Genomic DNA, 20,205 nt, shown 5'->3' on the forward strand with positions numbered 1-20,205 from the left:
TTCGAAAGAAGGATTGCTTTCTCTCATCTCAAGTTAGGAAATTAAAGCTATTGCATCTGCACCCAGCGTTAAGCCTAAATTCACAAGAAGTGACTTTAAATATACAATTTTACAGCAGGCATATAGAATGGGTCTCGATGGTCATTAATGAACCAAAATATAAGTAACTTAATTTAAATGCTTGAAAAGTGACCTGGAGGAAATCTGCTGCCTGCTACAGCTCAGAGCAAGTGCTAATCATCTGAGATACTAAGGTACACACCTTTGTAAAAGGAAGCAGGTGCAATCTGGTGTGCGCTTAACTTAAAATTCCCACTTTGAAGAGGGCAAAGTACAGATCATTCTGGATTTATATAAAGTAGTAAGAGTTTGGTTGGGATGGGGGGGGCAATGACTGAGAAATAAAGTTAGAAAGAGTCCTTGTATAATCTGCTGCTGCTGCTATGCCATAGACCTAGTGCTGTGATTGATTAACTGAGCCCTTTGACCCTAAGGAAAGGAAGGGAGGGAGGTGGGAGGCAGGGAAGGGAGAAGACATGCTTCACCCAATACTAAATTCTGAACCAGCTGAGGGATTCACAAAAGATTCCAGCCAGTGGAGATAAGGTCAGCTTTTATCACTGACAGGGCTGTTGAGACTGTGGCTTGATTCTAGGGCACAGTAACTCCCTATCCCTGAATTCTGGGGTAAGACAGGCTTGCCCACCATTCAGAGGCAATGCTGACCAACCACAGGTCTGCGACCCTAAGTTAGAGAGCTGGGAGAGCAAAGCAGAAAACCAGGGTGCTCTCAGCAGGAAAGAAGGGGCTTTCCCCCGTGACAGGGTTTGGGTTTTTGTCCCCACCCAAATCTCGTCTCTGTAAAATAGAAAACTCTCATGTCTCAGTGTTGGAGGAGGGGCCTGGTGGGGGGTGACTGGTTCATGGGGGTGGATTTTCCCCTCACTGTTGTTGTGACAGTGAGTTCGTTCTCACAAGATCTGGTTGTTTAAAAGTGTAGCACTTCTTCCATCTCTCTTCCCCCTCCTCTCTTCCAGCCATGTGAAGATGTGCTTGCTTCCCCTTCATCTTCCACCACGATCATAAGTTTCCTGAGGCCTCCCCAGCCATGCTTCCTGTACAGCCTGCAGAGCTGTAATCCAGTTAAACCTCCTTTCTTTAAACATTACTCAGTCTCAGGCATTTCTTTATAGCAGTGTGAGAACAGACTAATACATTCCCCAAATCACATATCAAATAAGTTACGCCCTTAACCTGGGCAAAATAAACAGGATGCTTTAGGGGAAAACCCTCCTCCTATAAACTAAAAGATCAGGGAATAAAGGCGCTTCTTCTCCCTTTCCCCAGTACTTCTGTTGGGTTCCTTCAATTAATATTTCTTGATTTAGGCTGGGTGCGGTGGCTCACACCTATAATCCCAGCATTTTGGGAGGCCAAGGCTGGCCAATCTCTTGAGGCCAGGAGTTGGAGACCAGCCTGGCCAACACAGTGAAACCCCCTCTATTAAAAATACAAAAATTAGCTGGTCATGGTGGCATGCCTGTAATCCCAGCTACTTGGGAGTCTGAGGCAGGAGAAACACTTGAAACTGGGAGGCAGAGGTTGCAGCGAGCTGTGGTGGCACCACTGCACTCCAGCCTGGGCAACAGAGTGAGAATCTGTCTAAAAAATAACAATATTTCTAGATTTAGTATTTAGCGGTTTGAGAACCCAAGCAGCCTATAATAATAATATTACAATCACCTGTAGAGGAGAAGTGAGACTTTACCTCTGCCTTCTTAGGTCCTGGCTGGATCTGAGAGTGAAGTTGATATAGGTAGATTATCAGGAGAAAATCATACAAATTTAATAGAGGTTTTACATGGCACAGGAGCCTGAATAAGAAAATGAAGACCCAAAGAAACAGCAATACCTAAATGCTTTGATATTAGGTTGAGCAAAAAGAAGCAGCTGTGGAAAAGTAACTAAATTACGTGGGGATGCTGCAGGAAGATAGGCATTATTTTACCACGGTCTGTTTCTATAGAATTATCTTCGCTATGGCTCCTCGTCGCAGAAGGCTTCTTTTCTCCCGGTGCAGGGAAGGGCATCTTTCACAGGAATGTTTTTATCTCCTGTTTTTTGAGGAGAAAAGGGGAGAATGACATGCACTTCTTCTATCTGCTGTTTTTCAAGTGTTTCTAACTCAAAATAATCCTTATGCCAAAGTGACATATTTTGGGGTGCACATTCTGGCACCCTTTGCCCGTAAATGGATTATTTATTCCAGTGGTTTTCAAATTCTTACAGAACCTTGGCATCAGTGTGAAGTGACTGTAATAGCACTCAGGTGTTGAGTTTCACTCAGTATTACTAAATCAAAATCTGCCAGCAGGAAACCCAGGCACTGAGGGCCAGCCCATAATGCCAAAGGCTTTGCAGAGCCCTTGCTGTGCCCTCGGGATGCAGAATTAAGCTGGAAACAGGCCCTGTCCACAGTCTTGAAGAGGAAACACACAAGTAGGCAAATAAATTCTAGCACAGTGGGAGGCTGTGACAGCAGGAGGATGGGAAATGGGCAGAAGAAGCCAATCGCCACAGTTTCACAGGGGCTGGTTCTGACAGTCATGTCTCAGACCCGGAGGATCCTGGAGGGACTGCATTGATTAATGGGCTCCTTCACTTTCTGGCTTTGAGTTCTGTTCAGCCAGCAGGGCACCCCCACAGGAGACAGAGAAGGAAGCTGGGTGTTCTCCCCCTGGCTCCTGCCACAGGGTGGCGTGCATCAAGGGGGGCCGGGTAGGGAAGCTCCTGACGATGGGACTCTTTCCTGGTGGTGGCACCACCAGGACAGGGGGAGGCCCCAGCTTCCCTGTGGACCCTTCAGGCTAGCAGTGGTAGGGGCTTCCCACCACCTGAGCTAGTGAACTCTATACCCTGTCCATACCTATGCAAATAGCTCCCTTATGAAACTCTCCTAACATTACCCCATCCACATGTGCCAACGATTCGCTGATTTGCACAGGAATCAATGGCTTGGAAGGAGAATCTGAAATCAATCATGGAGGGCTTAGGAAATGCTGCCCTGCCCATGCTCCTGATGGCACAGAGGCCGACATCATGCTGCCCGTGCTCCTGATGGCACAGAGGCTGACATCATGCTGCCCGTGCTCCTGGTGGCACAGAGGCTGACATCATGCTGCCCGTGCTCCTGGTGGCACAGAGGCTGACATCATGCTGCCCGTGCTCCTGATGGCACAGAGGCTGACATCATGCAGAAAATTATGGACATTAATGAATTTGAGTTAACAATAGATTCAAATGAACTGTCACTGGAGAATTTCTGGAAGCCATAAACCAACGTGTTTTACTGATATATTCCTCTTCATGAATGTACAATAGTGATACATCATTTTTAAAAATCTTTGTCTTAATAAGTCTACCTATCTCAGTAAGTATAAAGTAAAAATCCTGGGTGATAAGAAAGCACTTTATCACAATTTAGTTGACCACCTACATTGTTTTAATGAAACAAAGTAATGATAAATCACACAATCAATGAATTTAAATTTAATAAAATTTAATAAAATTTAATAAAAAATGACAATGGCTTTTGGCATGAGTTCTGCCTAGCCTGGTGTTAATACTGTGTTCCCTGCTTTCCTTCTGCAGAGCCTTGCATAGCCTTAGCTATCCTTTCATTTTCAACATTTCTGAATTACTTTATTTTAGACGTCTCTCTTTTACATAGCTCAGGGTTTTGCTTTATGAGTAACATTTGTTTGTCTTATTTCTACCAAGAATATATTTAATGATTTTCACAAATCCTTTTGTCATAGTTCCCTTTGTCGTCTCTTGATTGGCTGAAATTTATTCTCCAATAGTTTCCTAAAGGAAGAGCCCATGAGAACTGTATTTTGTATCTTAATGCATGTTTAATGGTTTACTGGTGTTTTACTGACTTTTTTTTTTTTTTTTTTTGAGACGGAGTTTCACTCTTATTGCCCAGGCTGGAATGCAATGGCGTGATCTCAGCTCACTGCAACCTCCATCTCCCGGGTCAGCGATTCTCCTGCCTCAGCCTTCCTAGTAGCTGGGATTACAGGCACCTGCCACCACGCCCAACTAATTTTTTTTTGTATTTTTAGTAGAGACGGGGTTTCACCATGTTGGTCAGGCTGGTCTTAAACTCCTGACCTCAGGTGATCTAGCCGCCTCAACCTTCCAAAGTGCTGGGATTACAGGTGTGAGCCACCACACCCAGTGTTTTACTGACATTTTTACACAAAAGGACAGTTTGCCTTCAACTTTCCTCTTTTCAGTATTTTGCTGGTGTTGCTTTGCTACCTTTTAGTTAAATTTTGCCAAGAGGAAACTAGAGGCTAATCTTTTACCTGTCTTGCAAGTAATTTTCTTTTCTTTTTTTTTCATTTTTTTATGTTGTTGTTGTTTTGGCAGTGCTGACTTCGAAATTCTTTATCTTCAAAGCACAATGATTTTACTAGAATCCATTTCAGCGTTTACGATTCTAGTTCTGTTTTCCTAGCGCATAGTGTGCCTTTCAGTATGTTGCTTGTTTTTAATTTCAGGAACATTTTTTGAATTAACATGTAAATAATCATTGTTATTTTTTTCTGTAGGATTTTAATTTTTTGTGTATCACAACTCTCATCTGATTTCTGATCTATCTTTTCTCCCTAGTCCTTTTAATTTTTCCTTTGTTCCCATTTCATTGGATTTACTTTTCTCATCTGGCGTCTCTATCCATTTGTGCGTCTTCAATTTCTGTTCTTCCTAGTGCTCCTTTCGATTTCATTTTCTTTTCCTTTTTTCTTAAATAATAATTCTGAGTTCTCTAAGCTCGTGTTTTCTCTACTGTTATTTAGTCATCATTTCCTTAAGTTCTCAAATATCTGATTTGTGATTCTCCTGCATAGAGGTTATTTATTAAGATTTTTTTTTAATCATAGAAAAACAGTCACTTTAAAAATCTGTGCTGTGGCAAGGTGTTTCTGGTGAGTGTTATTCCTCTATTGAAATTTTGTTGCTTTTCTTCAAAATTTTTCATGTAGTGTCTCATATCAGTGATGCCCCAGCTCCTTCCTACCTGCTATTGTTTTTTTTCCCCATCATTGAATGACTTAGAATTTGTGGAAATTTCGTATATAAAGGAGGGGTCAAGGGAACCCTCAGATTTTTACTGTAAAAGATTCTGCCCTCTGCTGCCATAGAAACAGTTAGATTCCTGCAACTGTGGCCAGTTATTGTATTTCCCTCTCTCTCCTTCTTTTTTGATATCTCATTTCCTCTAACTCTTTGAGCTAAGCCAAGTTCAAGAAGCCTTCTCCCTTATACTCTGTTTCTCCATCCATTGTTACTAACAAGGAATTTAGCTGTATGTTTCAGTTCAGCTGTATGTTTCCATCATTTTCGGGAAATGTGTTTTTCCGAACTTTTCCAAAGATCTGCTACAATTTAGCTCACCTTCAGCTCTTCATTATTTTACTCTTCAGTCTTGCTTGCATGCTTCTGCAGGATCTTAGCTGTTTCTAGTATCCTGTGCATGCATTTTGTACTAGAGGCAATACATCTATCTCCTAGTTTTGCTCAAAATGGAGGTTTTCCTTTTACGATTTCCAAGAGGAGGAAGGGAGAGATGATGATTTATGCAGCAATGCTCATAGTGTAAATCCACTTTGAAATGTTTTGATTTATTGGAAATATTTTCTGTGGGAATCAGCTTTTGGTTAATATACTATACAGAGATGCTCCTCGACTTACAACGGGGTTACATCCCAAGAAATCCATTGTAGGTTGAAAATACGATAAGTTGAAAATGCCTTTAAAGGATAAGATGGTCAAGATGGTGAAATGCAGACGTCCTGACTCATGTGCAATGGCCATTACTGTTTGCAGCTTCATGCCGGGAAGTTATCTTGAGTTTCATCTCAAGAATAATTGTCTTCTTCTCATCAGAAGCAGGAAACACAGAGGAGTGTCTGTAGAAATGAAGAGATGGGAAAACACGATATCCAAAAAACTGCAGGCAATACAGTCCACTGTGCAGTATTGGCTGTTACCCCGATGGTCATGGGGCTGCCTGGAAGCTGCGGCTCGCTGCCCCTGCCCAGCAGCAGGAGGGAGTATTGGACAGCACGTCCCCAGCCCTGGAAAAGATCAAAAGTCAAAAGTGGAAGTATGGTTTCTACTGAATGTGTATCACTTTGGCAGCACCCTAAAGTCAAAAAATTAAGTCAAACCACTGTAAGTCAGGGAACATCTGTCTAGCTGTAGGACAATTCTTGAAGAACTAATTGCAGTGCTCCCAGCATGGTGCAAATATTAGGGTAACGTTCAGTTTAATTAAATGTCAATCATAGGATGGAAAATGACAGTATCTGTGTCCAAAAAGCAGATGCAGAAGCAGCATAATCCACAGAAATTTTCTATTTCATTTGCTACCCAGCGGCTCAAATCCATTACATGTTAAGTATTGTTCCAGGGCTTCAGCCTCCCCGGCAGATTTCTCCTATTTTTGCTGTTGCTGCAGGGACTGGCCCCGTCTTTTGAGGACCAGGCCTCCACGGTGGCTGCACACCTCTGCTTTAAATACTTTTACAGTTGCAGAAAAGGACCTTCTTGAAGCAAAAAAGACACTGTCCTCTTCTGCATGGGCCAATGCTCAACATACACATGCATGGAAAAAAATTTCCAGGAAGTGATAAGCTAAGCATGGGGCAAATAAAACAACACATGACCTGATTTCATCTCCAAGTTTGCTCTTGTGTAGGAAAAGATAAGCATTTCTTTCAATGTTAAGTTGGGGTGGTATATAATAAATCAGAATGAAAACTCAGGTTTCGTAAAAGCAGTGATTTCTCTTCCAGAAAGGGCTCTGAATACATTGTTACTTACTTGAACATGCTGTCCTTCAAGGTAGGAGCTGAGGCAGGGCCTACATCTGTAATCCCAGCACTTTGGGAGGCCAAGGTGGGAGGATTGCTTGAGCCCAGGAGTTTGAGGCCAGCCTGGGCAACATAGTGAGACCCAGCCTCTACCAGAAAAAAAAAAAAAAAAAAAGAAAAAGAAAAATTAGCCAGACATGGTGATGCTTGCCTGTAGTCCCAGCTACCCGAGAAGCTGAGGTGGGAGGATCACTGGAGTCCAGAAGGCAGAGGTTGCAGTGAGCCGAGATCACGCCACTGCACTCTAGCCTGGGCAACAGAGCGAGACCCTGTCTCAAACAAATAAAACAAAGTAGAAGATGATATCCAAGCCATTTGTGATTTGTTCTGACCTTCCAATCTATGATTTAGGTATTGATTTAGAATGCATTTTATTCATCCTATAAAAATCTCTGCCAATTATTCTTTTTTTTTTTTTTTTTTGAGATGGAGTCTGGCTTTGTCGTCCAGGCTGGAGGGCAGTGATGTGATCTCGGCTCACTGCAACCTCCGCCTCCTGGGTTCAAGTGATTCTCCTGCCTCAGCCTCCCATGTAGCTAGCTGGGATTACAGGTGCCCACCACTACGCCTGGCTATTTTGTGTATTTTAGTAGAGACACAGTTTCGCCATGTTGGCTAGGCTGGTCTTGAACTCCTGACCTCAAGTGATCCTCCTGCCTTGGCCTCCCAAAGTGCTGGGATTACAGGTGTGAGCTACCACGCCCTCACAGAACAATGTATTCCTTAACTTTTTGTATGCTTTTTTTAGATTGAAAAATTTCAAAATTATAAGCACATTAAATGGTTGAAATTGGACATCAGCATTGAGCTGGAGAAAAATCAATGGTTCCTTCTGATGTGAAAGGAAGCAACAATATATAAATACAGGTCTATGTCTTCATTTCTCCTTGTAACAAAAATGGGGTATTCAGTGTTGAAAATTTCCTTAGGCAATTCCCCAAACAACTACTTAAAAATACCCAGAGTTGGCCACTTGTTCTGTGCCTACATCAGACTCCAAAAAAGGAACAAACACTTTCAGCAATGGTGACTGACCCTCCTATAAGTTTCTCTCATTTTAAAACATGGGAAAATCATCACTTCTCACTCAATAGAAGAGGTTAGGTTTAGGGCCGTGCTATGTTTATTTTATTGCTACTACGTAAGCCAACTTTGATTCTGGCCAGAACGATCAGCTTATGTTTATATCAGCTTTAACAAGATCCATAACTGTTTTCCCTCTTCACTAGCCTGGCTATATGTGGGATACAAACTTCTGTGCTTCTCACAAGGAAAAAAAATCCAATTTCAAAGACTCAGGTCTAACCACTCAGGTGACTTTAAAATCAAATTATTCTATAGAATTTTACAGGGTGACAGCAAATTTGTTGAATGATATGATATTGATGTGTACATGAATTTTTAGTTGGAGGCTAAAATCTGTTTTAGAAATAGATCCAGTGTTTTTTAGAAAATACTTAAATTTTTCCCATTGATCATATAGTTCCCTAAAGTTTTAGCTTTTTAAAAAATCTAAATGGCATTATGCTTTTAAAGAAAGCAAAGTGGAATGTTTGATTATGAAATGTAGGGAATGGTAATGTTTTATAGTTTATGTCTTCAAGAATCAGTTTTTAAGTTTTTTTTTTTTTTTTTTTAAGACACAGTCTCGTTCTGTCGCCCAGGCTGGAGTGCAGTGGCGCAATCTCGGTTCACTGCAAGCTCCGCCTCCCGGGTTCAAGCGATTCTCCTGCCTCAGCCTCCTGAGTAGCTGGGACTACAGGTGTCCACCACTACGTCCAGCTAATTTTTGTATTTTTAGTAGAGACGGGGTTTCACCATATGGACCAGGATGGTCTTGAACTCCTGACCTCGTGATCTGCCCACCTCGGCCTCCCAAAGTGTTGAGATTACAGGCGTGAGCCACCGTGCCTGCCCCAGTTTCTAACATTTTTTTATAACCATCATACAACTGAAACAAGGTGCAACTGGACTCACGAGGTCATGGGTCAGTTTCCTGTGAGTGTGGGCTTAGACCGTCCAGCTTGTTCTCCTGCCACCCACTCTTAGCATGGAAGGACGAAGTGGGTGACAATCAGCCAACATGTGCTCAAATAGCTAGATGTTTGATACTGAGTAGAAAAATCCTTACACATCAGCTGAGTTTTTCCATGTTTACCCATATATTTTGGCATAGAATAAACTAAATCTGTGATTTTTCAGCATGTTATGGTTGTAGAGTTCATGAACTATTATTCCATCTTGGGAATACTTTGAGAAGTAAAAGTAAATTTTATTATTGCAAAAGATGCAGTAATATGTAGTATTTTGTTTTAAAAGTCAAAACTTACTCAGCAAATGCACGGCATACAGATGGTGAAGAGGTGATTCAGTAAAGTTTTGGTTTCAAGAAATCCTGGCCCACCTAAGTAACCTCCAGGATAGCAAGGTTTATCTTAAAGATAAAAAAGGATCAAAAGGCCCTTGAGAATTAGGCAGCTACCCCCTCTGTCTCCCTCTCCCTCGTGCAAGATTATCTGCTCCCCACCTATGACCTCTCTCCCTTTCCTCAGAGTGGATTCTTCCCCACAGCCACTTGTGCTGGCCTCACATGGTCACTTGTGCCCTACTTTATCATGGCTCACTGGCCCCTCATCATTTTCTCAGTCCCAGATTATTGACAGATGAATGGGATTTTCACAGTTTACCTTTTCAATGTGGCTCTGTATCCTTAGCAAACCTATGGATTCGCTGCCAGTGGCAGAATAGGGACAGTTGCAAACTCTTTTCTTCTACCACCGAAAGATGAAGTCTGATTTCCCTCTCCTTAACACTGGCTTTGCCTTTGAGATTTGCTTGATGCATAGAATACAAGAGAAGTAACTCAGAAGAAGAACTTCCAAGGTTAGGTCAGAAGGAGCCTCGCAACTTCTATCTGGGTCTCTGGTAGAACCACACTCTTGCCCTTGGAACCATGAGCTGCCACTTTGCTAGAAAGACCTTGTGAAAAGGCTCTTGGACAACACAGACAGGAGAGGAGTCCAGCCGAGTCTTGCCTTCCGATGCCCCCGCCCAGGTGCCAGCTACAGGAGTGAAGCTATCCTGGACTCTTCAGACCAGATCAGCTATCAGCTGAATACCATCCACCGTCCTGAGTCAATGCCACGTGCAACAGCATCACCCACAGGAGCACTACCCAAATCTCTGACCCACAGAATGATGAAATTTAATACAGTGGTTGTTTTAAGCCACTAAGTTTTAGGGTAGTTGGCGATGCAGCAGCAGATGCAATGCCTCTGTTCACAGCGGCTGAGACTCAAAGGGCTGCAAACCAAGCAACCTACGTCTACCCCAGCAAGGACAGAGGGTGGAAATTTCCTTACAGAAAAGACTGCATGTCATCAGGAATCATAATTGAAATCTCTCAGTTAATTCCTATCCTAAATTTCCCTCGAGGATATAACAAGGAGAAACAGTATTAAGTTACAGCTAGACTCTGGTGGGATTTAGATTAAAAATATAAAAGTACATCTAGATGCTAGATGAGACAAGTGACGTCACAAACCAGACTGAAACTTAATCACATTAAGAAGCAGGTAATCATATTCAAACGAGATTTGTACTTGGTAACTTAAGGATAATTACATCTCAAAGCCAAGGACTATCTTTGTCAATCTCATGTTTTTATGATCAGCTGATGCAGAGAAATTAATACATTTTAATGATGAAACTTAGCCTACTCGTATTTTGTAGATATTCACTTAGAAGTGAAAAATATTATGCAAAATCAGTTATGTGTAGATATTTTTGGAGAAAAAACCTTAAAACTTAGAAACCAGTTACATAGTCATTATTAACTTAAAACAGATCATACTGATATATTTCTCATATTTCATGCCCTTCCTTAAAGACAATGATTTTTTTCTCAAACATCAAACATTTCAGCCTTTACATATTTCTCCAGAAACCACCACAAGCATCCACATAGTGTGTTTACTGTCAGGTTTATTCTGACTTGCCTTCACAACAGTTGACTCTCAGTTTAGCTTGTTGATTCACAGAAAAAAAAACCTGAATACCACCAAGAAATTTCCAAGAATTGTTAAAAAAAATTAAATGTGAAAAGAAGAACCTCTGATCCTTACTCAATGTGTTCTCTATTTTTCCCTCGGACTAATTAAGAAAAGCATGTTAATTATAATGGATTCCAAATGTGCTAACCTCCAGTTAGTATTTTTTAAAGTATTGACTATTTTGGCCAGTCCAAGATTGCCTATTAGATTATAAGCTCCTCTGAGACCCAGAGGCTATGCCTTTGTTGTCATTGACCAGAAAGGGAGAAACAGTAAATCTCTGTTCATTTTGGGGGGTGTGATAACTCACATTTCAGGTGTGCTGAAGGTGACAGTGATGGACATTTGCTATTTCTACCATCTAGCATCTGTTTATTGCTTTTTTCTTTCTTTTTTTTTTTTTTTTTTTTTTTTTTTGAGACAGAGTCTCACTCTGTCGCTCAGGCTGGAGTGCAGTGACCCGATCTCGGCTCACTGCAAGCTCTGCTTCCTGGGTTCACGCCATTCTCCTGCCTCAGCCTCCCGAGAGGCTGGGACTATAGGCACCTGCCACCAAGCCTGGCTAATTTTTTTGTATTTTTTTAGTAGAGATGGGGTTTCACCGTGTTAGCCAGGATGGTCTCGACCTCCTGACCTCGTGATCTGCCTGCCTCGGCCCCACAAAGTGCTGGGATTATAGGCGTGAGCCACTGTGCCTGGCCTGTTTATTGCTTTTTTCAAACTAGCTTCTCCTTGAGGAGAGCAGCCTTCCCTGTTTCATCCATCTGATTTGGGTGGACAGAAGACCCACCTCCACCTGCAAGGATGAGACGTCACGGGCTTCAGTCGATCAACACATCTCAACACCTTTGCAGACAGATTTGCTTAGAAATGTCCAAATAGTCTATAGCCAAGGTGGTATGTTTTAGGGCTTCTGAATAAATAAGAGCTTTTATTCTCCGGCTTGCAGGAGCTCCTGAAAAGCAATCTCCTTCTTCTCCTGAGTGTGATGTTGAAGAGCTGTGACTACAGTCACCAGTTTGCCGCCAGGTGGGAACACCAGGTGGGAACATCACGGGCCTGCAAGGGATGCCGCTGAAAGCAGGAAAGATTAGTGACACAGACAGAAGCTGGACGAAGCCTCACCTCAGGTGCACATCTGGGCTTTGCAATTTTATGAACCTGATTCCAAAGGTGAGTTGTATTTTGGTTTATGTTTTGCAGCTGAAAGATTTCTAACTTCTTTTCCACCACAGAATCTTTGAATGATTTAGATATAAACTTCAAGCTCCATTTAGGTCAGTGATTTTTGTCTGTATTGTTCACTGATGAATCCCACTGCCTTGGACACTGCCTGGCAATATTAGGTGCTCAGTAAATATCTGTTGATAAAATGTGCAAAGTTGGTTCAGCCTTTAAGAAGATGAATATTGTTAATAACACATGCCTAATGAAAGAATCTGAGTACATGTTCCTAGAATACACACATAAAATTTAAAACACCTAAAAATGCTTACATACATTTAAAAAAACAAAAAACAAAACTATAACGATTGGTGAGATTCAGCCAGTAGTGTCTTGGAGCTGGCTTGTCCTGGCTTTGGAGACTGAGCTGTATACATCTCCTCCTGATTCCACATCCAGTGTCTTCATGTTGGCAGCCTGAAATTGACCATAGGGGGCATTTATACCATGGTAATTGGCAAACACTGCAAATGAGGGGTTTATTTCCTCTCCTCTGCCCCACCCTCCCAGAGAGCCAGTTCAGCATTATTTTTCCTAGAAAAACCTTTTAGTGCAGTGAACACTTTCTTTTAAAAAAATAAAATCTTCCCATTTCAGAGCTGGAAGGAAACTTTGAAGTTTTTGACTTCAGTATCCTAAGTTGACAGGCGAGGAATCTCTCCATGAGCTAAGTTACGGAGGTGACAGCACACCCCAGACCCCCAATTTGCAAGATCCAAATCACACAGCCACTCCGCAAGAAAAAGCGTGGGAAATAATCCGAACACATGCGTCTCTAGCGAGATGCCAGGCATTTGTTGGGGAAAATATGTCCCTCCAATTATGTGATGTCAGGGGTCACTCTAGATGGGGTTTGTGTGTGTCAAATGTGGTACCAGGACCCCTAGATCTGGCCAGGCCTATCCCAGGCTCACTGTCCTGCAGGGACTAAATACCCAGCCGCAGCCTAGTGTGCTATCTCTGTAGGTTGTGTGAAATGACTCAACATTTCCTGCTCTTTCTCAAACGTAAACTCACACCAGCCCTTGTGCGGCAGGCCAATTCTCCCTGACGATCACACAGACAGGCCTCCTGACGGTCACACAGACAGGCCTGCATGACGGTCACACAGACAGGCCTCCTGACGGTCACACAGACAGGCCTCCTGACGGTCACACAGACAGACCTCCTGACGATCACACAGACAGGCCTGCATGACAGTCGCACAGACAGGCCTCCTGACAGTCACACAGACAGGCCTCCTGACGATCACACAGACAAGCCTCCTGACGATCACACAGACAAGCCTGCACGACGGTCACACAGACAGGCCTCCTGACGGTCGCACAGACAGGCCTCCTGACGGTCACACAGACAGGCCTCCTGACGGTCACACAGACAGGCCTCCTGACGGTCACACAGACAGGCCTGCACGACGGTCGCACAGACAGGCCTCCTGACGGTCACACAGACAGGCCTCCTGACGGTCGCACAGACAGGCCTCGTGACGATCACACAGACAGGCCTCCTGACGATCACACAGACAGGCCTGCATGACGGTCGCACAGACAGGCCTCCTGACGGTCTCACAGACAGGCCTCCTGATGGTCACACAGACAGGCCTGCATGACGGTCATGCAGACAGGCCTCCTGACGGTCACACAGACAGGCCTGCATGACGGTCACACAGACAGGCCTCCTGATGGTCACACAGACAGGCCTCCTGACGGTCACACAGACAGGCCTCCTGACGATCACACAGACAGGCCTGCATGATGGTCACACAGACAGGCCTCCTGACAGTCGCACAGACAGGCCTCCTGACGGTCACACAGACAGGCCTGCATGACGGTCACACAGACAGGCCTCCTGACGGTCACACAGATAGGCCTCCTGATGGTCACACAGACAGGCCTGCATGATGGTCACACAGACAGGCCTCCTGACGATCACACAGACAGGCCTGCATGACGGTCACACAGACAGGCCTCCTGACGGTCACACAGACAGGCCTGTAGAGCGCTCCAGTTACACAGATAGATTTCCACAGCACGGCCGTCACATGGAGCGAATAGTTAAACCTAGGGAAATCAGTGCCCAGACATCAAAGCTAGAAATGAAACATAAGACGGTCAGTAGGAGCCTTACATGGCCTTCTCCCTAACCTGGAGCAAGCTGAAATAATAGACAGTTTTACATTCCTAGTGCCAGGACCCGTCTCGGGTCGACAAAATCTGAGACGAGTCAAGGTAACAGAGGCAGCTGTTTGAATAGATTCATTGGAGGGTCTAAGGTAGCTCTCTGGGCCAAGCTGTAAAGGAGATGAAGTAGAAATGATCACTCCGGTGCCACAGTAGATGGGCCTTGAAGGTACTGGGGCCTCACAGCTCAATCGGACTTAGCAAGCATTTCTTTGCCTCTGACCTTCTAGTTGAAACAAAATTCGTTACCAATAGACTTAGGCGATGCTATACTGCACGCAGGCACATAACCCCAACCTATATTAGCACTAAGAAAATTGTAACACTTCGAGTTGGTCTGGTGGAATTATCTCTGGCCTTCTCCCTGCATCCGTTACAGCAATAAATTCCCTTCTTTCCTAGTTTGTCTGCTTCTTATTATTCGGCCCTGAGAAAACGCAGCGAGACCCGGCTTGGTTCTGCGAACACTTGTGCACCAGAATCGAAGGTAAGGCAATAAAAGACCTTGATCTTTATTATATCCTGTGAGCCAAGAATAATGACTGTTCTTTTTCTGGGAAATAAAATAAATAAATAAACACACATAAGAAGAGATGGAGAAAATTATCTCAAATTTACAAAAAAAAAAAAAAAAATCTCGTTTTCCCTCACCTGAAGATGATAAAACAAGGCATTAACGTAAGCACAGACTGATGATCCTGGTGTAATGCAGGCTGCGTATCTTGATTTTCCCTGTAAGGTGCCCTGCCAGCTCCTAGCTAGGACTCTAGGCATCCTCCACCCTCCTCCCTGCCCCAGGCACGGTTTCCTTGATGCTGCGAGGAGCACGTGGAAGGCATAAGGGCATTGTGGTTCACTGCCGTCCCAGAAAAGCTGCTGTCCCTGTCGCTGATGTCTAAGAGTAGTCTGGCACTGGCTGGGAGTGGTGGCTCACTCCTGTAATCCTAGCACTTTGGGAGGCCGAGGCGGGTGGATTGCCTGAGCTCAGGAGTTCAATACCAGCCTAGGCAAAACGGTGAAACCCCATCTCTATTAAAATACAAAAAAAAATTAGCTGGGTGTGGTGGCGTGTGCCTGTAATCCCAGTTACTTGGGAGGCTGAGGCAGGAGAATTGCTTGAACCCGGGTGGCAAAGGTTGCAGTGAGTCGAAATCAAGCCATTGCACATTGCACTCCAGCAGCCTGGGCAACAGAGTGAGACTCCATCTCAAAAAAGAAAGAAAGAAAAAAAAAAGAGTAGTCTGGCACAACTGAAAAAGCAGTGTAACCCTGAGTATGTCAACTTTGTGTGGATAAATCAGGTGTTTTTTTCTTTATAGGATTTTTTTTTTTTTGAGGCGGAGTCTCGCTCTGTCGCCCAGGCTGGAGTGCAGTGGCACGATCTCAGCTCACTGCAAGCTCCACCTCCTGGGTTCATGCCATTCTCCTGCCTCAGCCTCCTGAGTGGCTGGGACTACAGGTGCCCACCACAGCGCCCAGCTAATTTTTTTGTATTTTAGTAGAGACGGGGTTTCACCATGTTAGCCAGGATGGTCTTGATCTCCTGACCTCGTGATCCGCCCTTTTACCCATACTTACTTTTTGTTTTCCTTCCAGAGGAAAGAAGAAACAAATGCCAATCTAAAAACATATAGAATTTCTATAGTCAGTCTATTTTTTCTTGGCCGATCGATTGATTAGTAATAACTTTGCACTTAGCATGACCTAAGTAATGACATTATTTCTATCATTATTGCATTTTCCCTATTTGGATAATCAATTAAGTCAACAGTATTTAGAATTTTGCTGCTCAGACTGAGTCACTGGAAAAAAAAAATAAGCCAGTGAAAATATAGACCCCAGATTAGAGGCCCAGTCGGGATCAGGCCGTGGCTGACGGAGTGGAGTGGAAGCCGCAAGAACAGGGAGAGGCTCCTGCGCTGACTCAGGGAAGTGTGCTCCGGCAGGCGCTGCGTCTCTCCTTTGCTCAGACACCCAGTGCTTGAATGCTTGGAACAACTGTCTTCTTCTTTTTCTTTTCTTTTCTTTTTTTTTTTTTAGAAGGAGTTTCACTCTTGTTACCCAGGCTGGAGTGCAATGGCGCGATCTTAGCTCACTGCAACCTCCGCCTCCTGGGTTCAAGTGATTCTCTAGCCTCACTCTCCCCAGTAGCTGGGATTACAGGCATGCGCCACCATGCTCGGCTAATTTTGAATCTTTTTTTTTTTCAGTGGAGATGCCGTTTCTCCATGTTGGTCAGGCTGGTCTCAAACACCTGACCTCAGGTGATCCACCCATCTCGGCCTCCCAAAGTGCTGGGATTACAGGTATGAGCCACCACGCACGGCTTTTTTTTTTTTTTTTTTAGATGGAGTTTTGCTCTTGTCACCCAGGATGGAGTGCAGCGACACAATCTCTGCTCACCGCAACCTCCACCTCCCAGGTTCAAGTGATTCTCCTGCCTCAGCCTCCTGAGTAGCTGGGATTACAGGTGCCACCATGCCCAGCTAATTCATTTACTTAATTATTGTATTTTTAGTAGAGATGGGGTTTCACCATGTTGGCCAGGCTCGAACTCCTGTCCACAGGTTATCCACCTGCCTTGATATTTAAAAAATATCTACTGTAAAAATGTGCTTACTGAGGAACACGTATGCACGCTGGCTAGAGAGAATCGAAATAGGCTCTGCATCAATTACTCAAGTTAGTCCAGAAACTGTTCTACAAATGAGCACTGGACTTGGAGAAGCCCACGCCAGCCCTTGACATCCAGGTTACTACAGGAAAACTGCCTGCCTCCCAGGGCTCTTGTTTTCTAATCTTGAAATGAGGAATTGGAGTAAGAAACTCTAGTACCCATTCGTATTTTAACATTTATTGGTTCTGAATGTTCTTACCTCCTTGTAGTGCTGAGCCAGTTTCTGCAGATAATCTAATATGCATATTTCCATCAGCCCCAAAAGGCAGGTCTGCTGGAAGAGTGGAGGAAGGACAGGCGCTCATTGAGTAATCGCCAAGGAGAGGCCTTTAGATATTCCAGCTACTTAACTTAGAAAATTAATATTAAGTATCATTAGCATTGGCATGGTTGTTCAAATGACATTATCAATTTCTAATAAATAGATCAAAAACTCATGCATGGATTCAGCAGTTATTCAGTAGGTGTCAAATGGTCTGTGTTCAAATATTTGAAGTCTAGCGGTGGGGGTACTATTTAAGACATCATAAGACAGTACTGCATTAACAGCAAATAAGCTGGTTAGTTCAGGGAAGAGGAGAGTTCATCTGGACGTGTGTATTTCATAAGGTCCTGATGGGGACAGCGGCACTGATACTTGGTCTTAGAGAATGTATGTGGCTTGAATAAGTGGGGGAGTGTTCAAAGGACATTCCCTGGGGGCTGAGATAGTGAAGGGGGACAGACCTTCTCGAGGAAGAGTGCCTGCCCATCTGAACACAACAGAAGCTTCCTCTGGGCCAGTGGAATGGCAGTGGGAAGGGAGCCTCGGCACCCACTTCTGGAGACACGACATGTCAAGCTCAACTGTCAGTGATGACCCACGCATAACTATCATACTTCCCAATGCTGTGCACACACGGCATTACCCACTCATAACCATCACACTTCCTAATGCTGCGCACACACGGCATTACCCACCCATAACCATCATACTTCCTAACGCTGCACACACACGGCAATACCCACTCATAACCATCACACTTCCTAACGCCCCACACACGGCACTACCCACCCGTAACCATCATACTTCCTAACACTGCACACAGGGCATTAGCCACCCATAAGTATCATACTTCCTAACGCTGCACACAGGGCATTAACCACTCATAACCATCATACTTCCTAACGCCGCACACACTGCATTACCCACTGATCAGTATCATACTTCCTAACGCTGCACACACACGACATTACCCACTCATAACCATCATACTTCCTAACGCCCCACACACGGCATTACTCACCCATAACCATCATACTTCCTAATGCCGCACACACGACATTACCCACCCATAACCATCATACTTCCTAACGCCCCACACACGGCATTACCGACCCATAACCATCACACTTCCTAACGCCGCACACACGACATTACCCACCCATAACCATCATACTTCCTAACGCCGCACACACGACATTACCCACCCATAACCATCATACTTCCTAACGCCCCACACACGGCATTACCGACCCATAACCATCACACTTCCTAACGCCGCACACACGACATTACCCACCCATAACCATCACACTTCCTAACGCCGCACACACGGCATTACCCACTCATAACCATCACACTTCCTAACGCCCCACACACGGCATTACTCACCCATAACCATCATACTTCCTAACGCTGCACACACGGCATTACCCACCCATAACCATCATACTTCCTAACGCTGCACACACACGACATTACCCACCCATAACCATCATACTTCCTAACACCGCACACGCGGCATTACTCACCCGTAACCATCATACTTCCTAACGCCCCACACACGGCATTACCCACCCGTAACCATCATACTTCCTAACACTGCACACAGGGCATTACCCACCCATAAGTATCATACTTCCTAACGCTGCACACACGGCATTACCGACCCATAACCATCACACTTCCTAACGCCCCACACACGGCATTACCCACCCGTAACCATCATACTTCCTAACACTGCACACAGGGCATTACCCACCCATAAGTATCATACTTCCTAACGCTGCACACACGGCATTACCGACCCATAACCATCACACTTCCTAACGCCCCACACACAGCATTACCCACCCATAACCATCATACTTCCTAACGCTGCACACACGGCATTACCCACCCATAACCATCACACTTCCTAACGCCGCACACACACGACATTACCCACCCATAACCATCACACTTCCTAACGCCGCACACATGACATTACTCACCCATAACCATCATACTTCCTAACACCACACACACGGCATTACCCACCCATAACCATCACACTTCCTAACGCCGCACACACGACATTACCCACCCATAACCATCACACTTCCTAACGCTGCACACACGGCATTACCCACCCGTAACCATCACACTTCCTAACACTGCACACAGGGCATTACCCACCCATAACCATCACACTTCCTAACGCCGCACACACGACATTACCCACCCATAACCATCAATCATACTTCCTAACGCCGCACACACGACATTACCCACTCATAACCATCATACTTCCTAACGCCGCACACACGACATTACCCACCCGTAACCATCACACTTCTTAAAGCCGCACACACAACATTATCCACCCATAACCATCATACTTCCTAACGCCGCACACACGGCATTACCCACCCATAACCATCACACTTCCTAACGCCCCACACACGACATTACCCACCCATAACCATCACACTTCCTAACGCCGCACACACGACATTACCCACCCATAACCATCATACTTCCTAACGCCGTGCACACATGGCATTACCCACCCATAACCATCATACTTCCTAACGCCGTGCACACATGGCATTACCCACCCATAACCATCATACTTCCCAATGCACTGCACACACGGCACAACTGCAAGTGTTCCTACCTAGTTTCAGTATCATTTTAAACATTTTCTAGTTCGACTTGGTCATAAAAATAAAGTTTAGAAATTACTTTGTGCCCTTTTTGTAGAAAAGAAATAAAGCATTTTGAAATGTTAACACAGTGGGCTGGGTCCAATATATTAAACACGGAAACCTTAATGAATAGTAGATACACAGCAATCTTCCCAGCTATGATTCCTGGAGATTTT

The 20,205-nt window shown here is 44.4% G+C and overlaps 1 long non-coding RNA gene across 1 annotated transcript in view; it reads right to left on the reverse strand.

The window, feature by feature from the left end:
- Positions 1-1,825: 1,825 nt before the first annotated feature.
- The window catches only part of LOC134758382 (uncharacterized), an 82,587-nt gene continuing 64,207 nt past the window's right edge, over positions 1,826-20,205 (reverse strand). The window contains exons 2-7 of the long non-coding RNA XR_010133565.1: positions 17,804-17,897; positions 17,277-17,427; positions 11,787-12,637; positions 9,632-9,778; positions 9,275-9,378; positions 1,826-2,114 (exon numbers count right to left, since the gene is read on the reverse strand). This is a non-coding gene — a long non-coding RNA (uncharacterized lncRNA). The remainder of the gene's footprint in view (positions 2,115-9,274; positions 9,379-9,631; positions 9,779-11,786; positions 12,638-17,276; positions 17,428-17,803; positions 17,898-20,205) is intronic.

This window comes from Gorilla gorilla, chromosome 3 (genome assembly GCF_029281585.2).
Source record: "Gorilla gorilla gorilla isolate KB3781 chromosome 3, NHGRI_mGorGor1-v2.1_pri, whole genome shotgun sequence".
NCBI classification, from domain to species: Eukaryota; Metazoa; Chordata; class Mammalia; order Primates; family Hominidae; genus Gorilla; species Gorilla gorilla.